Source organism: Cyprinus carpio, chromosome B22, assembly GCF_018340385.1.
Source record: "Cyprinus carpio isolate SPL01 chromosome B22, ASM1834038v1, whole genome shotgun sequence".
Taxonomy (NCBI): Eukaryota; Metazoa; Chordata; class Actinopteri; order Cypriniformes; family Cyprinidae; genus Cyprinus; species Cyprinus carpio.
Window position 1 is genome coordinate 34,839,269 of NC_056618.1, and position 19,853 is coordinate 34,859,121.

The 19,853-nt window shown below is 36.3% G+C and overlaps 1 protein-coding gene and 1 long non-coding RNA gene across 7 annotated transcripts in view; one reads left to right on the plus strand and one right to left on the minus strand.

Annotated features, from left to right (window-relative positions):
- The window catches only part of LOC109070717 (NACHT, LRR and PYD domains-containing protein 12-like), a 70,799-nt gene extending 69,267 nt beyond the window's left edge, over positions 1-1,532 (minus strand). For 4 of the 6 annotated variants that reach the window (XM_042748846.1, XM_042748844.1, XM_042748845.1 and 1 more), the window contains exon 1: positions 1,443-1,532. The gene's annotated coding sequence lies outside the window, so the exon portion shown is untranslated. The remainder of the gene's footprint in view (positions 1-1,442) is intronic. The other 2 variants (XM_042748843.1, XM_042748842.1) reach the window with 2 other exon arrangements.
- Positions 1,533-12,084: 10,552 nt separating this feature from the next.
- Positions 12,085-15,547, plus strand: LOC122141437. The gene is made up of 4 exons (XR_006157827.1): positions 12,085-12,419; positions 13,440-13,507; positions 14,257-14,349; positions 15,255-15,547. It is a non-coding gene; the product is annotated as an uncharacterized LOC122141437 (long non-coding RNA).
- Positions 15,548-19,853: the final 4,306 nt, after the last annotated feature.

Consider the following 19,853-nt stretch of genomic DNA (forward strand, 5'->3'; position numbering starts at 1 on the left):
CACTTCCAAATTTCACTCAGACTAACAAAACACTTAATGTCTCAGAGTAAACTTGTTCCACCATAACACCGGCCACAATTCCCATTCAGAAAACATACATTTTATTCATAACCCACTGACCTTCAAATCACAAACAATATGGAGCATTGCATAAACTGTGAACGCTTACTCTATCTTTCATAGAAAAGTATTTCATTATACAGTGAGAATAACATCTTTTTTGTTTTACTGACTGTATTACAGCACAAGGAACGAATGAGAAAAACTGCATTTTCTCCCTATATATTTACATGCTGTGATGAAATCACATTAGCTGCCACAGCTGGGGAAGCATCACTGGCACACACACACCTACTTACCTCATTCATCCTCCGTACCGTTCCTCCCTGCTGTTGCAGCTATCAGAGTATATTTAAAAACACGTGCAAATGATAAGCTTTCATGACGACGCGCAGCAGTGGCCTGTCAACTGTCCTGAGCGTCTTTTTTGGCTGGCCTCAGCCAGTCGGTTGAGATCACCGGGGGCCCCCCTCAGCCTGTGGGCCCCTATAATAGTCACCACCTTTCACCCCACTAGTGACGACCCTGCAGTGGAAAACCCCCCAAAAGTGAACCATACCGAGCCGTACCATGCAGTGGAAAAGTGTCATAAGTGTGTTTGTGCGTCATCCCTGTAATAGACTCTCCATCTGTCTGCCTCCAGCCTCCCCATGACCATACACAAGACAAGTGCTTTGGAAAAGGTATGGAAGAGATGGTAAGATGGATGTACTGTACTGCGAGGGTTCTAATCATCCCTCTCTCTCTATATATATATAATTTAATTTTTTTTTTTGTTTGGCTTAGTGTTATGTTAGAATCATTCTTATATGAATGATTCTAACATAAGAATCATTCATATTGTGTATAGGTAGTATTTATAAAGTTTTAGCTTTTAGTTTTGGATCTGTTTTTAGTTATTTTAATAGTACAATTGATTGCCTCATTTGTAAGTCGCTTTGTATAAAAGCGTCTGATAAATGACTAAATAAATAAATAATTCCCGCAGAAATGGACAGAATTTGCCATCGTTCTGATTTCAATGTGCTTTTATCAGTTTTTAAAGCAGTGTGCTAGCATTTGAAATATGTGCTGCAAACAGAGTATAGTGTTTTGCAGGTGGTGAAGTATGAATGACAAAAGTGCTTATGGATTATAGAAAATGTGGTCAGTGAACGCATTTTGTGTGAAAGCGGTGAAAAATTATTCACGCTTTGGTCCGCATTGACTGTTTCGCAAGAGTTTTGAAAATGTGGCTTCAGTATTGAACAATGCTTTCTAGCAATAATAAAATAAAATAAAAACTGTAAACATATCTGATACAGCTTATAGTTGTACTTCACTTTAAACCAGTCTGGACTGATTCTGACTATCCAAAATGACACTGAAATAGTGATACTCACTGTTTTGCTCTCTAAATGCGGTTTACTTTCTCATATGACAAAATGGATCCTTCTGTAATAGTTTCACTGTCATGTGTCACCTGACAAGGGGGAGCTTAAGTTTAAAAAAAAAGGTTCATGGGCTGGTACTCACCCACGATGCTGTCGGCATAGACACTATGCAGCTGTATATATATATAAAGGTGAAAGTGAAAGTGACATGACATACAGCCAACTATGTACGTTTTCATAGTTTTTTTTTTCCACTTGAAATGAAATAAGCAGAAACGAGAAAATTGTCATTTTCTCATTTTTTCGTTTGTTAAAATAATAATAAAAAAAAACAAAAAAAAAGATTTTGGCTCGATTTCGTTTTTTTTTTTTTTTTGGTTCATGGGTAGAAAACGGATAAACCACTCAAAATTCGTTTTCCCCTCGTGGGCGGTCATGACACGCCCCTTTCCGCCGATTGGTCAACCAAATATGAGCCCGTGACGTCATCCTTAGTTCGTTCACCAAAATAATAGCCCTCTGCTGCTATATCAATATATCGTCTTTCTTCTGTGCAACCTAATGCGTTTCACAGAAATATTTATTTCAGAAATATTAATCAGCACTCATGCTGTTTTAATTAGCTGTGCATTGTTAATGGTGAAGCTGCTCATAGAGGTGCAGATGAGAAGCAAAAATAAATAAAGAAAGAAATTAATAAAAAAAAAAAAATCCTGTGGTAAATTTCATTAATTATTTAGTCACTGAAGTCTGTCATTGTGTTTTTAAACCGTAAGTGCCTCTGCATCTGTAGACAGCATGACATCGTTTTATAGGCTACTGCTCAGTTGAGAGAGACTAACTTAAGCGAAAAACAAGACTATCTATTATCTCTTTTACTTTAACAAATGCTGTTTTCGTGGAGTTTCCACTAGGGTTGTAATGGTATGAGATTTTCACGGTATGATAATCGTCTCAGAAAATATCCTCTGCATCATGGAAATCATAATCATAATGCAACACACCTTCATCTGCACGGAGGGATGGTGTCCACGAATATGAGCTAAGATGTTGGATGTATTGCCTGCTTTTGCAGCCACTGTGCATCCACATTTTTTGCAAGTTGGAGCCGTCCTCAAAGACAACCCTGTGTTAATTTTTTTATATATATATATATATCCAAAGTATTCCCATACTGCAGATATTCACTTTTTTAAGCACATCGTTAGCAGCGCAAAAGGTTGTGGGTTCAAATCCCAGGGAACACACATACTGGTAAAAAATGTATAGCCTGAATGCATTGTAAATCACTTTTTCTGTTAAATCCATAAATTAAATTATTATTAATTAATTTATATATCGTTACAACCCTATTTTCTACACACTACATGCAATTTTAAATTGTATTGTGTTGTATTGTTTTTTGTTTTGTTTTATTGTATTTATTTTACATGTTTGAACTAAAGTAAAAAAAAATAAAAAGCAAATTCAGCAAAAAAGTCAATTGTGTTGCTGCTGTTAAATTTTCTTTTTAATGGTTGTTTCTTTCAGCGTTCTTTTTATTTAAGAACATGGTGCATTTTATGTTTTGCAATGCTAAAACCGTTTGTGGATTAGATAAACACTGTTTGAATTGTTAACAGTTTGTCTCTGTCTGTCATTGAAGTTATGCATTTATAGTAATGACCTTGAATTTTTTGTTCGGAATTTTGGTTAAGTTTTGTTGATTTTTTTTCATGTTTTTTATATTTATTGTTACATTTTTGTTTTTTTGATTGTGTGCTCTTTATTAGTTTGTAATGTTTTATTAAAAAGTACACTTTAATATCACTAATCAATAAATACAAAGTATACTTGAAGTTGTTCCAATTTAGCAGAAAAAAAGTACACTAAATATACTTAATGTTATACTTAATAATTTAATTAGAACTAAAATACACTTAGTAAAAAAATAGTTATTTCAAAATCGCACACTTCAAGTTCACTAATCATTAACACACTTGAAGTATACTGACAATTAGTCTGGCTGCAAGTATACTTGGTATACTTTTTTTTTCACTAGGGTATTTTATCGTTCCATTTAATATTTGAAATTTGCTGTCAACCAATCACAAATTCCAGTAGTATGGCCTATGCAAATGTAAAGCTTACGCATCGAATGAGTGAAATGCCCATTCAGATGTCAAGTCAAGTCACCTTTATTTATATAGTGCTTTTAACAATACAGATTGTGTCAAAGCAATTGTACAGCATTAATTAGGAAAATAGTGTGTCAATAATGTGAAATGACAATAGTAAACACTCATTTTTCAGTTAACCCTCTGAGGTCTAGGGGGTTTCGGGGGCCTGGAGAAGTTTTGACATGCTCTGACTTTTGTGCTTTTTTTTCAGTTGCTTATAAACATATACATGGCTAAAGTCTGAAAAACTGTATTTAGTACAAACTGGGCTACAATAATATGTAAATAGCATGTATGTACATGATTGTGTTTTTGAGAAAACAACATTTATGCGTGGTTAGAGAAAAACTACAATTTTGAAGTCACTGAAATAAGGTCATAAAACACATACAGATCATTGACTTTTGCATTCCAAAGTTCACGAAAAGGTAAACGAGACAGCAAAGAGTAGTTTTTTTATGCTTTTGCAGCGCGGTAAAGTTAGTTTTAGGTTCGATATCCGTCAGACATTTGCTTTCATGTGCCACTGCTCTACAGAGACGACAGTGCTACAAAGATACCACTACCACGATTAGTTTAACAATATGAAGCAACTTTATATCGACATGAAAATATTTTTTAAAAACCATGTAAGTGTATTTCAGCAGCAAATTTAAACCGGAGAAAGCTTTGAAGTGCTATAGCATCACTTGGAACGTAAGGGACTATTTGACAATTCCACTGATTAGGTTTAAAACGTCCAATATATTTTAACTAATGTGACTTTTAACACTTAAAATAAAAAAAACAAGTCCAACTAAAGCAAACACTGATCTCCATGATGGTGGCATCATTTTAACCAATTAAACATCAACATCTGATCCTTTGTAATTCTCAATAACAGCAGGTGTTCATTACTAATGCACAATCATCATTTAATTAGTCACTTAATTATCTCATTAATTTGAACTCTTTGAGGACTTGGGATTTGACTGGAGACTCGATTGTGACTTGAAAGGAATGACTTGGTTCCTCCTCTGGTGAAATCAGCTGCTGAGTTCATGGGTGGAATAAACATAATGGCAGGACTTTAACTTTCTGACCCCTGGACTTTACACCTCTGCTTGCATCATTCCTAGAAGCTGACGCAGGTTCCACCTCATGTACTTTTATAGCTTCCTGGTCATTATGTCACCCGCCTATGACATCTAGCCCTTTCATTGGACTGATTACACATATGATTCAGAGCGTGGTCATTCTGGGGGAGTTTCCATGGCGTTGCGACACAACGTCTTGTTCCCTTCGGGGGAACCATGGTTACAAACGTAAACTGTAGACGTTTTTTTGGAGTGCTAACATACAATTCATGAAACAATTCACAATTTTCTCACAACTATAAACACAATCTCAAAACTATACACCAACTTGTGCAAACTTCAAACTTCCAGGTCAAAATCAAAAAGTTTAGTCAAAAACATGTTCTCTTTTGTCAGACTCATTTATCATTTATCTGGCAATTATGCCAATAAAGTTTTGACTTTATGATTGTACTTATGCCCACGTGTGATGATAAATGAGCATGTTGTGTTTTCATTTACAAATGAAACTATGTGAATGATTAATTCCTCAACGAAACACTATAGTGTTATAGTATAATTATGATCTATTAATTAGCCAAAATAAAAAAAAAAATGTTCAATTTAAAAATGCATTCCAGCAAAAATTCCAGTCAGCATAATCAAAGCTTTATTGGCATGTCGAGCATTAACAGTAGCCTAGGCTATTATTTACAGAAGTATTCAGAATGTTAAGAGATGGGAATGAAATTAAGGGAAAAAATGAATATAAACAGATATAAAAATATAACCAATAATAATAATAATAGCCTAATATACAAATATCATGGGGAAAAGATGATCAGTTAATGGACTTAGAAGACTAGGGTGGATAAAAATGTTTTTATATTTTATATTATGCACTTTATGTAACATTTATTTATGATAAACTTCATTTGAATGCTGACCTATGGTCTATGGTTAATATAATAATTTAATAATGTAATAATTACTATAATAAATAATATAATAATTTATTCTCTGATAATCCCGGGTTGCTATGGTCACGCAGGTTTGTTTATGCATTAAAATCGAGAAATGGATGACCTTAGGGGCACTGTAGTACAGCACTGATCTCTCTGCTTCAAAACACCAAATGCAGTTACAGAAAGAAATTTAACACAAGAAGTCAAGGATCTTTGAGGACTTGGTGACTTGAAGATTTGCTTATGACTTGAAAGTCCCACCTCTGCGGATTACTTTAACAGAGAATATTTGTTTTGGGCATGACTAAAAGTATTTAAAAGACACAAAAATCACAGTCTTTAGCAAAGTCTAATGCCACAAACTGTGGTCCACTGTCTGTGACCAGTACCTCTGGGACTCCATGGCGTGCGAAAATTGTTTTAAGTCTCTCCATGACAGCAGTTGAAGTTGTAGAAGTGAGCAATGCAACCTCTATGTAGCGTGAATAGTAGTCTATCACAAGCACGTAGTTACTCTTGTTCCACTGGAAGAGATCTGTCGCCACCCTCTGCCATGGTCGTGAAGGTAAAGGAGTGGCCAGCAATGGGTCTGGAGGACTGTGACTGTTTTTGACACATGTTTCGCAACTACTCACTTTGTCTTCGACTTCTTTTGTTATGTCTGGCCAGCACACAGCCTGTTGTGCCCTTACCAAGCACTTAGTGATGCCCTGATGTCCCTGATGTAACTTCTCCAGGACTTCTTTGTGCATGCTATCAGGTATCACTATTCTCTTGCCTTTCATTAACAAACCTTCCACCATGAGCAGGTCATGTCTGTGTGGCCAAAATGGGGTCAGGTGTGGTGGAATGTGTTTTTTTTCCTTTCCGTCCTGTGCGAGCTGAGCTGTCTGCACACTTTATCTTCTTCCTGAGCCCTCCTTACCTGAGCTAACTTAGAGGCTGATGCAGGAAGCTGCTGAATGACGTACTGTAGCCGACGTAAACTTGTTCATCTTCCTCCATGTTGAAGTCTTCTGCTACCAGGCTATCTTGGATTGGAGCTCTGGACAGCGTGTCAGCTGTAATTAGATTTTTTCCCGCAACATGCACGATTTGGTAAGAAAAAGAAGAAGTCGCAAGCAAAATCTTAGTATGCATGGGGGCAGGTCATCAAGTGGTCTTGAGCCTAACAAACTGACCAGCGTCTTATGATCGGAATGGCTGTCACTGCAGACCCCGTGTCTAATTTGAAAAGGATCTGTTCCCCATTCACAGCAACAGTCTTTTGCCACAAATCATTTGAATTCACAGACTTTACAACTCCCAAAAACAGAGTTTCAATGCTCTTTGCTCCCTCATCCAGTCTATTTTTTATTTTGCATAATGCAGCAAAGTGCCCTTTTTTCTTACACTTTCTGCACCCAGCGTCCCGTGCAGGGCAGCTGTTCAGTGGGTGTGACCGGCCACATCTGCCACATCCTTTGTTTCCCTCTCTGTGTCTCATTCTGTCAGTTTTTCGCTGGGCTCCTTTTTGTACATGTTTTGTATTTCAACATGTCCATGTTTACCTCTTTTGTGTCCCAACTTGCTTGTATTAATATTGTCTGCTGCTTTTTTATTTCTTCATTCTGTCTTATTTTTGTTACAGCTTTACTGAGTGTGAGCTCTGGGTCTAACTGTAATCTCTCTGACAGTCCATGATCACGTATTCCTACGACTAATCTGTCTCTTATCATTTCCTCCTGGAGAATTCCATACTGACAATTCTCTGCTAGTTTGTAAACTACAGTAATGAATGCTTCGGCTGTTTCACTGGGCTCTTGGCACCGTTTGTTGAATTTAGCCCTCTCATAAATCAAGTTGTACTTGCATACAAAATGTTTCTCAAATGCATCCTTGACTTTACTGTAGTTGTTTCTTTCCTCGTCTGTCAGAGACTGCATACTCATTATATCATCGGCTTTATCGCCCATTGTGTAAATAAGCGAGTTAACTTGATACTCCTGACTTCTCTCACTGATACCCGCAGCTATGCGGAATCGCTCGAATCTGCGAATGCAATTTGGCAAATTGCCAAAATCACTGAAGTCAAAGTTTTCACGTGGGCTTATGGATAACAGTGTATCCATCTTAAATGTTTACCTTGCTTTTATTCAGCGTTGGGACTTTTTGTTGTTTGTTTGTTTTTTTTTTTTTTCTTGCTGTTTTGTTTGCAGTATGTTTTCCCGGAGCTCGCGTCTCTCTCAGCTCAGCATCGCCATCCGATAAACTGGATTATAACTCTGATACTTTGCTCGAAAAGGCTTTAAAGACCGATATGGTGTGGGCGAGGTAAGTCAGAAAGTGAGGTAAGTCTACTTCTGACACCATGTAATGATATTATATAAATCTCGCTTAGGAACAAACAGGAGAGCAATGTGTGTCATAGCAAGCAACTTCACTGACTCAACACAGCTGCTCATGTGCCCCATGTACAACCAATCTTCCATCACTACACACACGGTTTGTGTTCGGCTGCATGCTTTTCTTGTTGTCTTGTGTTGTTGTGAACGCAACTTATGTTTTGTGGCTTATGGGTTTTCTCATTAGCTGTGTGTTCGTGTCTTGTTTGGTTCAAGCACATGGCTTGTGATTGTTTTGCTTGCCATGTGCTTGTGTTTTTGTTTTGTTTGAGCACATGGCTTTTGTCTTGTGTGCCATGTGCTCTCATGTCAGTTGTCCTGACCCTGCTCAACTTTTTACCTGGTTATTGGTTTAGTTGCCCCACCTGTCCTCCCTCGTTACCTCCTCATTTGCTCCTTGTGTTTGCAGTCCTGTATCAGTTCGTTTTTGTTGAGTTGTTACCTGTAACAAAAGAACCACTTCTCAATATTATTAACTCGTTGCTATCTCTAGGTCCCAAAACCACTCAAGCTGGTGGTTATTAAGCCTCTTATAAAGAAACCACAACTAGATCCTAGTGAACTGGCAAATAACAGACCATTTTCAAATCTTCCATTTATGTCTAAAATTTTAGAAAAAATTGTGTCTGCACAATTGTGCTCCATACTTCAAAAAATTATATCTATGAAGAATTTCAGTCAGGTTTCAGGCCCCATCATAGCACATAAGTTGAATTTCTTTAAAAAATGACAAAGACTTGCTTCTTGCATCAGACCAAGGCAGCATCTCCTTGCTAGTTTTATTTGATGTTAGTGCTACATTCGACACAATAGATCATGACACACTCATATACGGGTATTCAAGGACAGGCTTTAAGATGGTTTAGATCCTACCTGTCCGATATCACTTTGTCTATTTAAACGGGGAATCATTTCAATTATCGCCAGTAAAGTATGGAGTGCCGCAAAGATCTGTCCTAAGCCCTCTTTTATTTTCAATAAACATGTTGCCCATTGGTAATATTATTAGAAAGTATGGGATTCAATTCCATTGTTATGCTAATGATACTCAACTATATATTTCAACAAGACCAGGTGAAACTTCTAAATTATCGAAGCTAACAGAGTGTGTTAAAAACATTGGATGACCAATAATTTTCTCCTTATAAATTTGGATAAGACAGAGATATTACTTATTGGAACAAAAAAACAGTACACAGAATCTCTTCGATTACAATTTGCATCTAAATCGATTGTACTGTTACTTCCGCTACAGTCAAAAATTTGGGTGTTATATTAGACAGCAACATATCTTTTATATTTTTCATGTTACAGAAACAGCATTACTCCATCTTAGAAACATTACCAAGCTACAAAACATGTTACCTGCTTCTGATGCAGAAAATCTAGTTCATGCATTCATGACCTCTAGACTGGATTACTGTAATGCACTGTTGGTGGTTGTCCTGCATCTTCAATAAACAAGCTACAGGTAGTCCATAATGCAGCGGCCAGAGTCCTTATCAGGTCAAGACAATATGATCATATTGCCTCAATTTTACAGTCTCTGCACTGGCTACCTATTAAGTTTTGTATCAGTTAAAAATATTACTACTTACTTTTAAGGACCTTAATGGTCTAACTCCTGCGTACCTAACTAGTCTTCTATCACGATACAATTAATCACGCTTCCTAAGGTCGCAAAACTCTGGACTCTTGGTCGTATTTGATAATACCTAGAATATCAAAATCAACTGCGGGCGGCAGATCCTTCTCCTATTTAGTGCCTAAACTCTGGAATAACCTACCTAACATTGTTCGGGAGGCAGAGACACTCTTGCAGTTTAAATCTAGATTAAAGACCCATCTCTTTAACCTGGCTTACACATAGCACACTAATACGCTTCTAATATCCAAATCCGTTAAAGGATTTTTAGGCTGCATTAATCAGGTAAACCGGATGTACTTGTTACATTGTTAGAAGAATGGCATCTACGCTAATATTAGTCTGTTTCTCTCTTATTCCGAGGTCATCGTAGCCACCAGATCCAGTCTGTATCCAAGTCAGAGGGTCACTGCAGTCACCCGGATCCAGTACATATCCAGACCAGATGGTGGATCAGCACCTAGAAAGGGTCTCTACATCCCTGAAAGACAGCGGAGACCAGGACTAGAGCCCCAGAGACAGATCCCCTGTAAAGACCTTGTCTCAGACGACCACCGGGACAAGACCACAGGAAACAGATGATTCTTCTGAACAATCTGACTTTGCTGCAGCCTGGTCAGAGGAGAACTGGCCCCCCGACTGAGCCTGGTTTCTCCCAAGGTTTTTTCTCCATTCTGTCACCAATGGCGTTTTGGTTCCTTGCCGCTGTCGCCTCTGGCTTGCTTAGTTAGGGACACTTCATTTACAGCGATATCATTGACTTGATTGCAAATGATTGCACAGATACTATTTAAACTGAACTGAGCTGAATGATCACTGAATTCAATGATGAACTGCCTTTAACTGTCATTTTACATTATTGACACACTGTTTTCCTAATTAATGTTGTTCAGTTGCTTTGACACAATCTTTTTTGTTTAAAGCACTATATAAATTAAGGTGACTTGACTTGACTAGTACCTAGGATAGCAAAGTCCACTAAAGTAGGTAGAGCTTTTTCGCATTTGGGTCCCAAACTCTGGCATAGTCTTCCTGATAACGTTCAGGGTTCAGACACACTCTCTCTTTCTGTTTAAATCTAGATTAAAGTCACAGCTCTTTAGCCAACAATTCACATAATGAATCTCATAACCTTGTTCTTCAATTATATCTGATCAAATGGACATTATCATCAGGGCTGGATTGGTAATCGGGCATACCGACATTTTCCTGGTGGGCCGATGCACCTAAGGGGCCGACAGAAGTTTATTTATTTTTTATTTTTTTCCAAGGACAATCGTGTATCGACAGCGAGATAAACATTTTGCACAATTTATTAGCTGTAATATCATTGTGTTGCCACTAGATGCCTGTATAGCCCTATGTGACCCTCCCTAGTAGCTATGACATTGCACATAATTTGAACATAAATGACACATACATTAATAATATTACATTTGGATTTATGTTTAGATATTATCAGTGGCTACTTTAAGTATTTATCTGTTTTTTTTTTGTTAAATTGTTTTGTTGTTGTTCTTAAAACATTGATTTAAAGTTTCAGTTATTGCATTATTACTTCAGTCAACCCTATAAAACCCTTTGTTACCCCAAACTACATATAAAAGCCTGATCAGTTGCATAAAAGTAATCAATGCAACTACTTAATCCTTTGCTACTCATAAACACGTGAACTTCCCTTTAAATAATGTGATGCTCTGCCCTCTATGTGAATGACACTGTTCCCATTAAGTGTTGTTAGAAGTGATTTAACTGATTCAGCATTTCGACACCCCAGTGACACAACGCTCTGCCTTCTATATGTGTTTGATGATGGTTGTATTGATCTTTTTTATTAATTTATTTTTTTATACTAATATTTTTTAATTGGCTGGCTAATTTTTTAATGGTAATATTATAACACATTGATCCTTTAACAAATTCATTGGCACAAAAACGCACACCTTTTGGACAAATCTTGCAACATGATTTATCAACTGCCACAAAACTGCCTAAACAAAATATTGATTTTGTGCACTTTATTTATAATTTTTAAATTGGCCTTTGAACTTAGCTTTATTGCATGGCAAAAAAAAAAAAAAAAAAAAAAAGTGCCAAAGCACTGACAGAGCCCATTGATCTAATGGTTCTGATGAGCGCTCCAAATGCAAACTCTGCACGCAACAATCAGGCAGCATTTGACAGCACTCTGATCCAATGGCGTACAGGCATCTTCAATTTGACAGTAGTCTAGCGCAATGATGTAGGGGGATCCAGTGGGGGCGGCAGTCATATTTCAGGGTGACCATGCCACTCTTTATCACAACCCTGCTAAAATGTAGCAATGTAGTGCCAGTATAAGCATTCATTGGTGCCCCTTCAGCTGGTGCCACCCCAGGTGACCGCCTAGCTCACCTATGCCTACACTGAAAAAACAAACTTTGAGGTATAGTAAAATATACTAGATTTACTGTCATAATTTTTACATTGTAATATTACAATTCATTGAGAACTAGAATTTCTAAGTAATTTTTTAAATAAATACACAATTAATTCATGTATAAAATGAACTGTATGGGAATAGTAAATGTTATTATATATTTTCTCATATTATTTAACTGTTTTAAAGTCATTGCACATAAATCTAAAAATACTGAGTAAATTTTAATCTAAAATCTTAGTACGTTCACATCCGCGTGACCGAATCACATGCCCGCGTTTTGGATCCGAGACAGACGGTTGCGATTGCCTCACGTGCGATTGGGATTGTCACAAGTGGATGCAAAGTTAATGTGTACGGTAAGTTATTGCCTTTTTGTAGTAATTTATGACAATGTATAGGTGCATGAGAATTTTAAAAGTCCGATTGACTTTGTTGTGTAACTCTGGTAACGTTAACTCGAGGTTACATTAACCTAGGCCTGCATTTTCCACTGCAGTCCGTGAAGCAGTAGTCTCATACAGAAGTCAGTTTAAAACCAGAGAAATTTGTGTTAGTCAGTGAATTTATGTTAAAACACGCCGATTCAAATTTTGCATTAGGAAAAGTTCAGACCTAATTTGCCACCCTCCTCATTTAACTGCGATCAGGTTACATTTAACCACAACTTTCAAAACATTACATGAAATAAATCGTGCTGAGTGACATGAAAAAAAAAAATGTATGAAAACGAATCAATAAACTATAAATTTCGTGACTACAGCACGATTTGCCTTGAGATTATTGGACCAACCAAAATTGCCCTGAAGGCATAATTTTACAAGGAGCTGCGTTTTATTTCTGGATGAAAAGCACAATAACGTTCATACCTTCTACGGTTTACATTAATCTTTGTGGATTACACAAGCGTTTCTTCTCAGATACATTACAAAACTGAGAATAAAAAAGACAAAAGATTTGGTTAAACAATGTTAAAAAATATTGGTTATATCATTACAAATACTAATAGTGTAGAACAAATATTTCGAAATTTAGCAGCATCATTTTACCCATAATGAGCCATCTAAGATTTAGAAACTATATAACTGGAGATTAAACTTTTTTTGTACTCTATCATGAACTATTGCAATAGGTTGATAATTTTTTTCAGTCCAGAAAGTGTCTGAAAAAGCTCTGACATTGACTTATGTGTTTAAATGAACTTATTTAATTGTTACCTAGGACATTATGATTATTAACCAGCATCACGTCAGAATACAACTCCTGCTTGTATTTCAGCTTCTGTTTATTGATTAGTTCTCATGTAATTTTCTACCTTAAATATAATGTATTTTCATTAATTCTGTTGTTTTAATATAATTGTGTTTGTTCATTTACAGCTTGACTGCATTTAGGAAATCTCTCAGACGCATGGTTTTCAACCCTGGTGTGTCATCAAGGATAAACAGTAAAATTTTTATCTTATGTCTTGGCCATGCAAATATTGCAAATATGAGACCTCAAAACGTTTAGAGCTGTTAAAGCATTACAGATTGAAGCATCCACATACCGGTCAGGGCTGGTCGGTGCCTTGCTTGCACTTAAATTGTCCTTGTTCGTTTAAAGGTTGGGGGGCTCTTAGAGCACATTTGTCTAGAGACCATGCACAACCACAACATGTTCCTGAATCAACATCCTTGTTGATCCTGGAACGACATTCCAATCAACCAATCAGAATTGAGATATAACTTTTCAGGAAATATTTGTTTTAGCCTTACGATCAGGGTTAGATACTTCTACATCCTTGTAAATCAGGTATCATTTCCCACTGATTTTAGGAATAAATTATGGGTAGGTTTAGGGGTAGAGATAGGGTTAAGTCTATATTTTTGGACATAATGTTGATCCAGGATCAACAAAAGATGTTGATCCAGGAACATGTCTTACTTGGCAAAATCCCGGCGACCTGTAATATATGTAGTGTAGATATATTTAGCAGTTTAAACGACAAAGAATGGCCAACAAAGTTAATATTTTGAAAAAAAGCTTAACAGACTACAAAAGCAACCACCAGACAGACTCCATCTTTCCAGGCTTTTCTCTTGTAGTCTTCGTTCAAATCACTGCTCTTTGCATGTGTATGCCATTGTATTATCACTTGGTAGTTTGTTTTCTATGGATATTGGTTATGTGTTGAAAATAATTATCTATTCACAGAACCAAAACATTGAGATGAGGCGTGAAGCTGTTATCCGGAGCCTCATACTGTACCTTGGCGAGAAAGAAGAGGAACTGTTTGAAGATTGCCAGGTAAAGCATTTTTTGTTCAATGTCATGTTAAAAATGTTACAATTGTATTACCGTAATGTACACCAGGGGTGGGATATGCTCCTGGACAGCCTGTGTGAATGAGAGTATAGATCCTAGTCATTTTGGCCTAGAAAATCTGAACTTTTCATTTTCCGCCGGTCTTAGTACACGATGTAACTACAGAAGAGTCGCGTTTTAAATTGAGCGAGATGCTTCTGGTCTAATCGGATTCAATGATCTATATTAAGCTATGCTAAAAAGTGCTATCAACAGACCCAGAGGTCGGCTGATTGGATTCAAAAAACGATAAGACTCAACTTTTTAACTCTGGGGGAGTTGGAGAATGAGCCTATTTCCAAAAAATGTGGAGTGTTTCTTTAATCAAATACAACTGATCCAGGAAATCAAGGTCTACTAGAGACTTCAAAGTATGTTTGTTGGAGCTGGTTGGGGCTAAACTCTGCAGGACATTGACTCCAGGACCAGGGTTCACACCCCTTATGTACAGGTTAATCTTAAAGCAGAGGTGTCCAAATTCTGTTCTGGAGGGTCACTGTTGTGCAGAATTTAGCTCTAACTGGCCTCAACGCACTTGCCTAAAAGTTTCTAGTCCGTCTAGTAGAATATTAATGAGCAGAATTAGGCGTGTTTGATTTGGGTTGGAGACAAACTCTGCAGGAGTGTTGCCCTTTAAGACCAAAAGAGCCACAGTCCAGTAGTAAATTTATGGCTAAGGGTAACATTATTTGGCTGTAGTGGCTCTTATGTTATGTTTGACTAATGTTTTACTAAACCTGGCTCGCTGTAAAATAGGCTTGACTCAGTTTAGCGTAATATATACTGTATTACTTTAGTGTAGCTTTTTCAGTAAAATTCAGTTTATTTAGTTTGTCTAAATTGTGCAGGAGGACAACCACAGTGACACAGCGCAACACACCCTCAAGATTCTGGTTGTACATGGAGCTGATGGAAAGGATCCAGTGGATGTATCCATTATTCTTGAAGGCAAGGAGATATTGCCGGGATGCCAAAATACTGCTAAAGCTTGTGCCCTGCTTATGGGACTCATTTATGCCCTCAACCTTGCATACCCCAGAGCACTGCGTTACACTTTCGAGGTGTTTCAGAAACTTTTTCTAGAATTAGATGTTATTAAGCTCTCTACAAAAGTACAAGCTTTTACGTCGAAGTTGTTTTATTAAATGCTATTGACATTGCAAGTACTGCACATTTTTGGTTACCAGTACTCCCCAACTAAGTTTGAAATCTTCCAGGTTCTATTGGACTATTTGCACAGACATAATGTTTCTCTGATCACTTGTGTACATAATTAGCAGTTTTGCTTTTGAATTTAGTTTAACCATTGTGAACAGTGGTGGTAAGACACTTGCCTGTTTTCTGCTTTGTGCCAACTAAGGCATCTGGTCTTTTTTTCTTTATTGTCGTGTTTAGAGCACTAGTCAAGAGCGCCATGTTAGTTGTTGAAACGGCATTGTTTTAGACTTTTTTAAAATTTAACAGAATTCGTAAAAGCACTACTCATTATCAGTAGGATGCAGTCTCTTTTAAGAAATTATTTTTGACATTATTTAGCAAAATTGCTTTATATAGAAATATTGACATCTTTAACTGTTAAACAAAATGTTTTTATGCATTTAATTGTTGTAATGTTTAGAGCACAAGTACAGAGTGCTATTGTTGAATGTTGAAACTGCACTGTTTGAGAGGATTGTTACTTTTATTGAAATAGTAAATGTTGTATCCATGCATTATATCCATGAGGTTTAAACCTCATCCCATGTTTTTGTATACCTCTTGGGGGTTAAAACACTTTATGATCTTGACAAATTAAATTGTTTTCAGGACTCAAATCCCTAAGGAAACAGTTGTTATTTAAAAAACTTAGGTTTTGCTTTATGTAACTTCAAAAGGTTACATTTTGACTGAGTCATTGTTTAATGTTGGAACAAAATAAATGTTTATTGCATCTATGGTGTGTGGTTTATTAAAATGCAGACAAAATTACTATATTTTTTAGTAATATTTAATTACATACATTTAATAAATTAATTGAAATATTAAATAAAACCTACCTTATAACAGTAAATAAAATTTTACTTAATATTTTAAGCTCATCTGTGTGTTAGTATTTAAAAAAAATATATAGACTTTATCTAAATGCTTAGAATAAATATAAATCCTACATTAAATATAATTTAGTAATATTTACTTAATATTTTAACAAATGTCAAGTCAATTAATACATAGATTTTACTTGATTTTGGTAAGTGTATTTTACTTAAAATTGAAGCAGTAAATTTTACTTAAAAAGTGTTAGTGCAAATTGTTATGAGGATTTTATTAAGTAAATTCTACATGTTAGTTTTTTCAGTGTAGAAATGGCACTGATAAAGGTAAAATAAACTTATAATTTAATCAATTGAAGAAAAATATACCCATGTATGAGATTTATATTTTTATATTTATTGCACAAGAAATTTACTTTTCTGAGTATCAGTAGGCCTACTTGCATGAGCACAAATGTGCTATTAATTTTATACAACAGTTTATAGTAACACAGTGTTTCATTCCTTGAATGAATCAGTTTTTAATCGAATCATGAGCCAGTGATTTAACGGCCCAATTAGATGGACACTTTCCCTCTGTTCCAATTTGCATACTATCCAGCTTATCTCCCCTAAATAGTATTGAAAATTACTAATAAACACATAGAATTTAGGATGGATATTATGCACATTGGGACGGAGGCTTGTTTCGTTTCTTGAATCAGCCATTTTGAATGAATCGTTTGATTTGAACGATTCAATAAATCATTTATCAAAACAAAAATTTATCTGCCTGGATCTTTCCACATGGATAGGCAGAAATACACGCCGGTCAAACTGTGTCCTCAATATGGAATTTGAAAAGGTCTGTGAAATAACAGTCTCTGAAGACCGCCTGACAGAGGAGCTGGACAAGCAGAAGGTAAAAAAACAGTTAATTATATTTGTCTTTTTAGGAGTGATTTACAGGCCATTATTTTACCTGAAAACACGAAGATCCTCACACATTTTATTTTATTTGACAGGTTCATGTGGTTAGAAAATTATGCAGGGAGTGTGGGTTGGATTCCTCTGGATTGCGAAATGACCTCCTCCTGAGACTGTCCAATGAATTGAAGTCAAGGCACACGTATGACAAGGTCTTTCAAAAGATTTGGGCTGCGTCAGGTAAGCAAAATTTCACAGTGTACTGTATGTGTAAGATACTATTATTGTTAAGGTTTTTCACCAGGTGGAATAACTTCAAATGGTGTTACTCTTTGAATATCTGATACTGTAAGTGATTTCACATACACACATCAGTGAGGATGAAAAACTTTTTAGTTGGATAAACGAAGGTTGTCTTTTTACAATCTGTTCATTTCTGCCTCTTTCCATTTCAGGCGGTTGGGCTGTGATTATGTGCCCGTGTGGCATTGAATACAGTATAAAGTGCAACATTAGAGCTGAAAGCCCACGTGACTTAACAGACACGCTCCCTTCTTGGAAATACATGCCAAATATTGTAATATATAACTTCGCACGTGGACTAGCAACACACATGAATCTGAGAGAACCAGAAAGGTTGCCCTTCAAACCATTTGAAGGATGATTAAAGGCCCCAACTCCAGAAAATAATACACAAGCCAAAGATAGGAAACTAAAGGTGTCACTTCCTTGGTTGAATTGCAAGAACGTGTTCCCAGCCTGTGATGGCCATCCCATAACTGGTTCAGCAGAGCATTATGCTCTGTATGATCGTTTCCATGAAGATAACACAAAGGATGTCCGTGATGCCTTGCGGAAGCTTGGCCTGGTCCCGCAACTTGCTGGAATAGTCAATAGCCAAGTAGCAGAACAGCTGTTTGCAAAAATGAAAAAAAAAACCAACAACAACTACTTCTTAAACATGGCTTTACCATCATCTTATCTGTTTCTCATGAGGAATATCATTCACCATTACAATTATAAAAAGGCTACCAAGATAGATATGAATATCCACAGCCAGGCAGTGTTGGGTAACTTTTTAAAATTTGATATGCAAATCTATCACAAATACAGCATATTATTATTCACTCTTTTGTATAGTTGAAATATTTATTTATATTTTTAGAAATTACAGTATTCATTAAGACATCTTCCACTGCTCAACCTGGTACATTGGACATTCTTAGACTTGCACTAACACATATGACTATTAATGAATTAATATATTGTGATTTTCTACTTTTGATTCAGCAGAAGCAGTGCCCCTGACAGCGGCCCTCGGCAAGCCCCCGACAGCGGCTATTGACTACTGTTTGACATTTAAGCCCTTTGCAAAAGAATGGAATCCTATCCAGGACAAACTGGTAAGTTAATGAGTACAAATAGTAATTTTTTTTTCATGTCACACACTTATAATAATAATAATAATAATATCTGTTATTTGAATATTAATTATGTTATGTATTGTTGGTTGACTGCAGCAGAAATTATTGTGAAAGAAGGGCCCTTGTGTATCACACGTGAAGAATTCTGGAGCCTGGGGTTGCTAAGAGACATGGATTCTCATGTGAGTACTGGGAAGTTAATAAACACAAGGAAGGCAAACAGCATTTTTATTTGCTTTTATGCTTGTTCACTGATGAGTTTTGATTGTTTCTTGCAGATTGGGAATGCCTGCTTTAAATTGATTCATGAAGCAGCTCAGCAACATGTATGTAACTTTTATCTGAGACTAAAGCTTAAATTTGTGCTGTTAATTTATTGTTATTTTATTGTCTACTTTCAAAGTTGCTGTTTTTTTTCCTCATAGGGCAAAGACATTTATATAGAGAACATGTTCGTTGTTCCAACATGGAAGGATACACAAAGCAACATCACTGCCAACTTTCCAGTGAGTGAATTTAAAATAAGTATGGTGTCAAATGTAGTACTGCATAATGACAACATTCTTCATTAATGTTAGGAGGATGTCGACATGAAAGACTTCTTAGTCTTTCCAGGTAGGATCGACGCAAACGGGCCAGGACACTTGGTTCTCTGTGTAAGGGAATGTTACTGTTACTAGATACTAAAAAGTTCATGTAGTGGTAATTAACTTGGTTTGTTCCTGTGTATTCCAACAAAGTGAACTGCAGCTCTACTCTTTGTCCTAATGACTTTTAAACCCATGTGTATGTCTTTAACCATTACCTATTTATAGATCATGAAGCCACTCCTGAGAGAGATCCTCTTTTTAGACTCACAGTACACACTGCATGAGTCTAGGTTTGGTGATGCTGAGTACAGAGCCATTTTTAGGTCCACATTTGAGGCATACTGTTTTTCATGTTAATTTAACAATTTACATTTCGGCTACATTCCTATAGCCTGTACTAATATGTTTTGGCTACGTTCCCATAGCCTAATGTCTCAGTGGTTGTAACATCTATCTGTTTCAAATTATTTGTATTTTTTATTGTATAGAGATCTTGC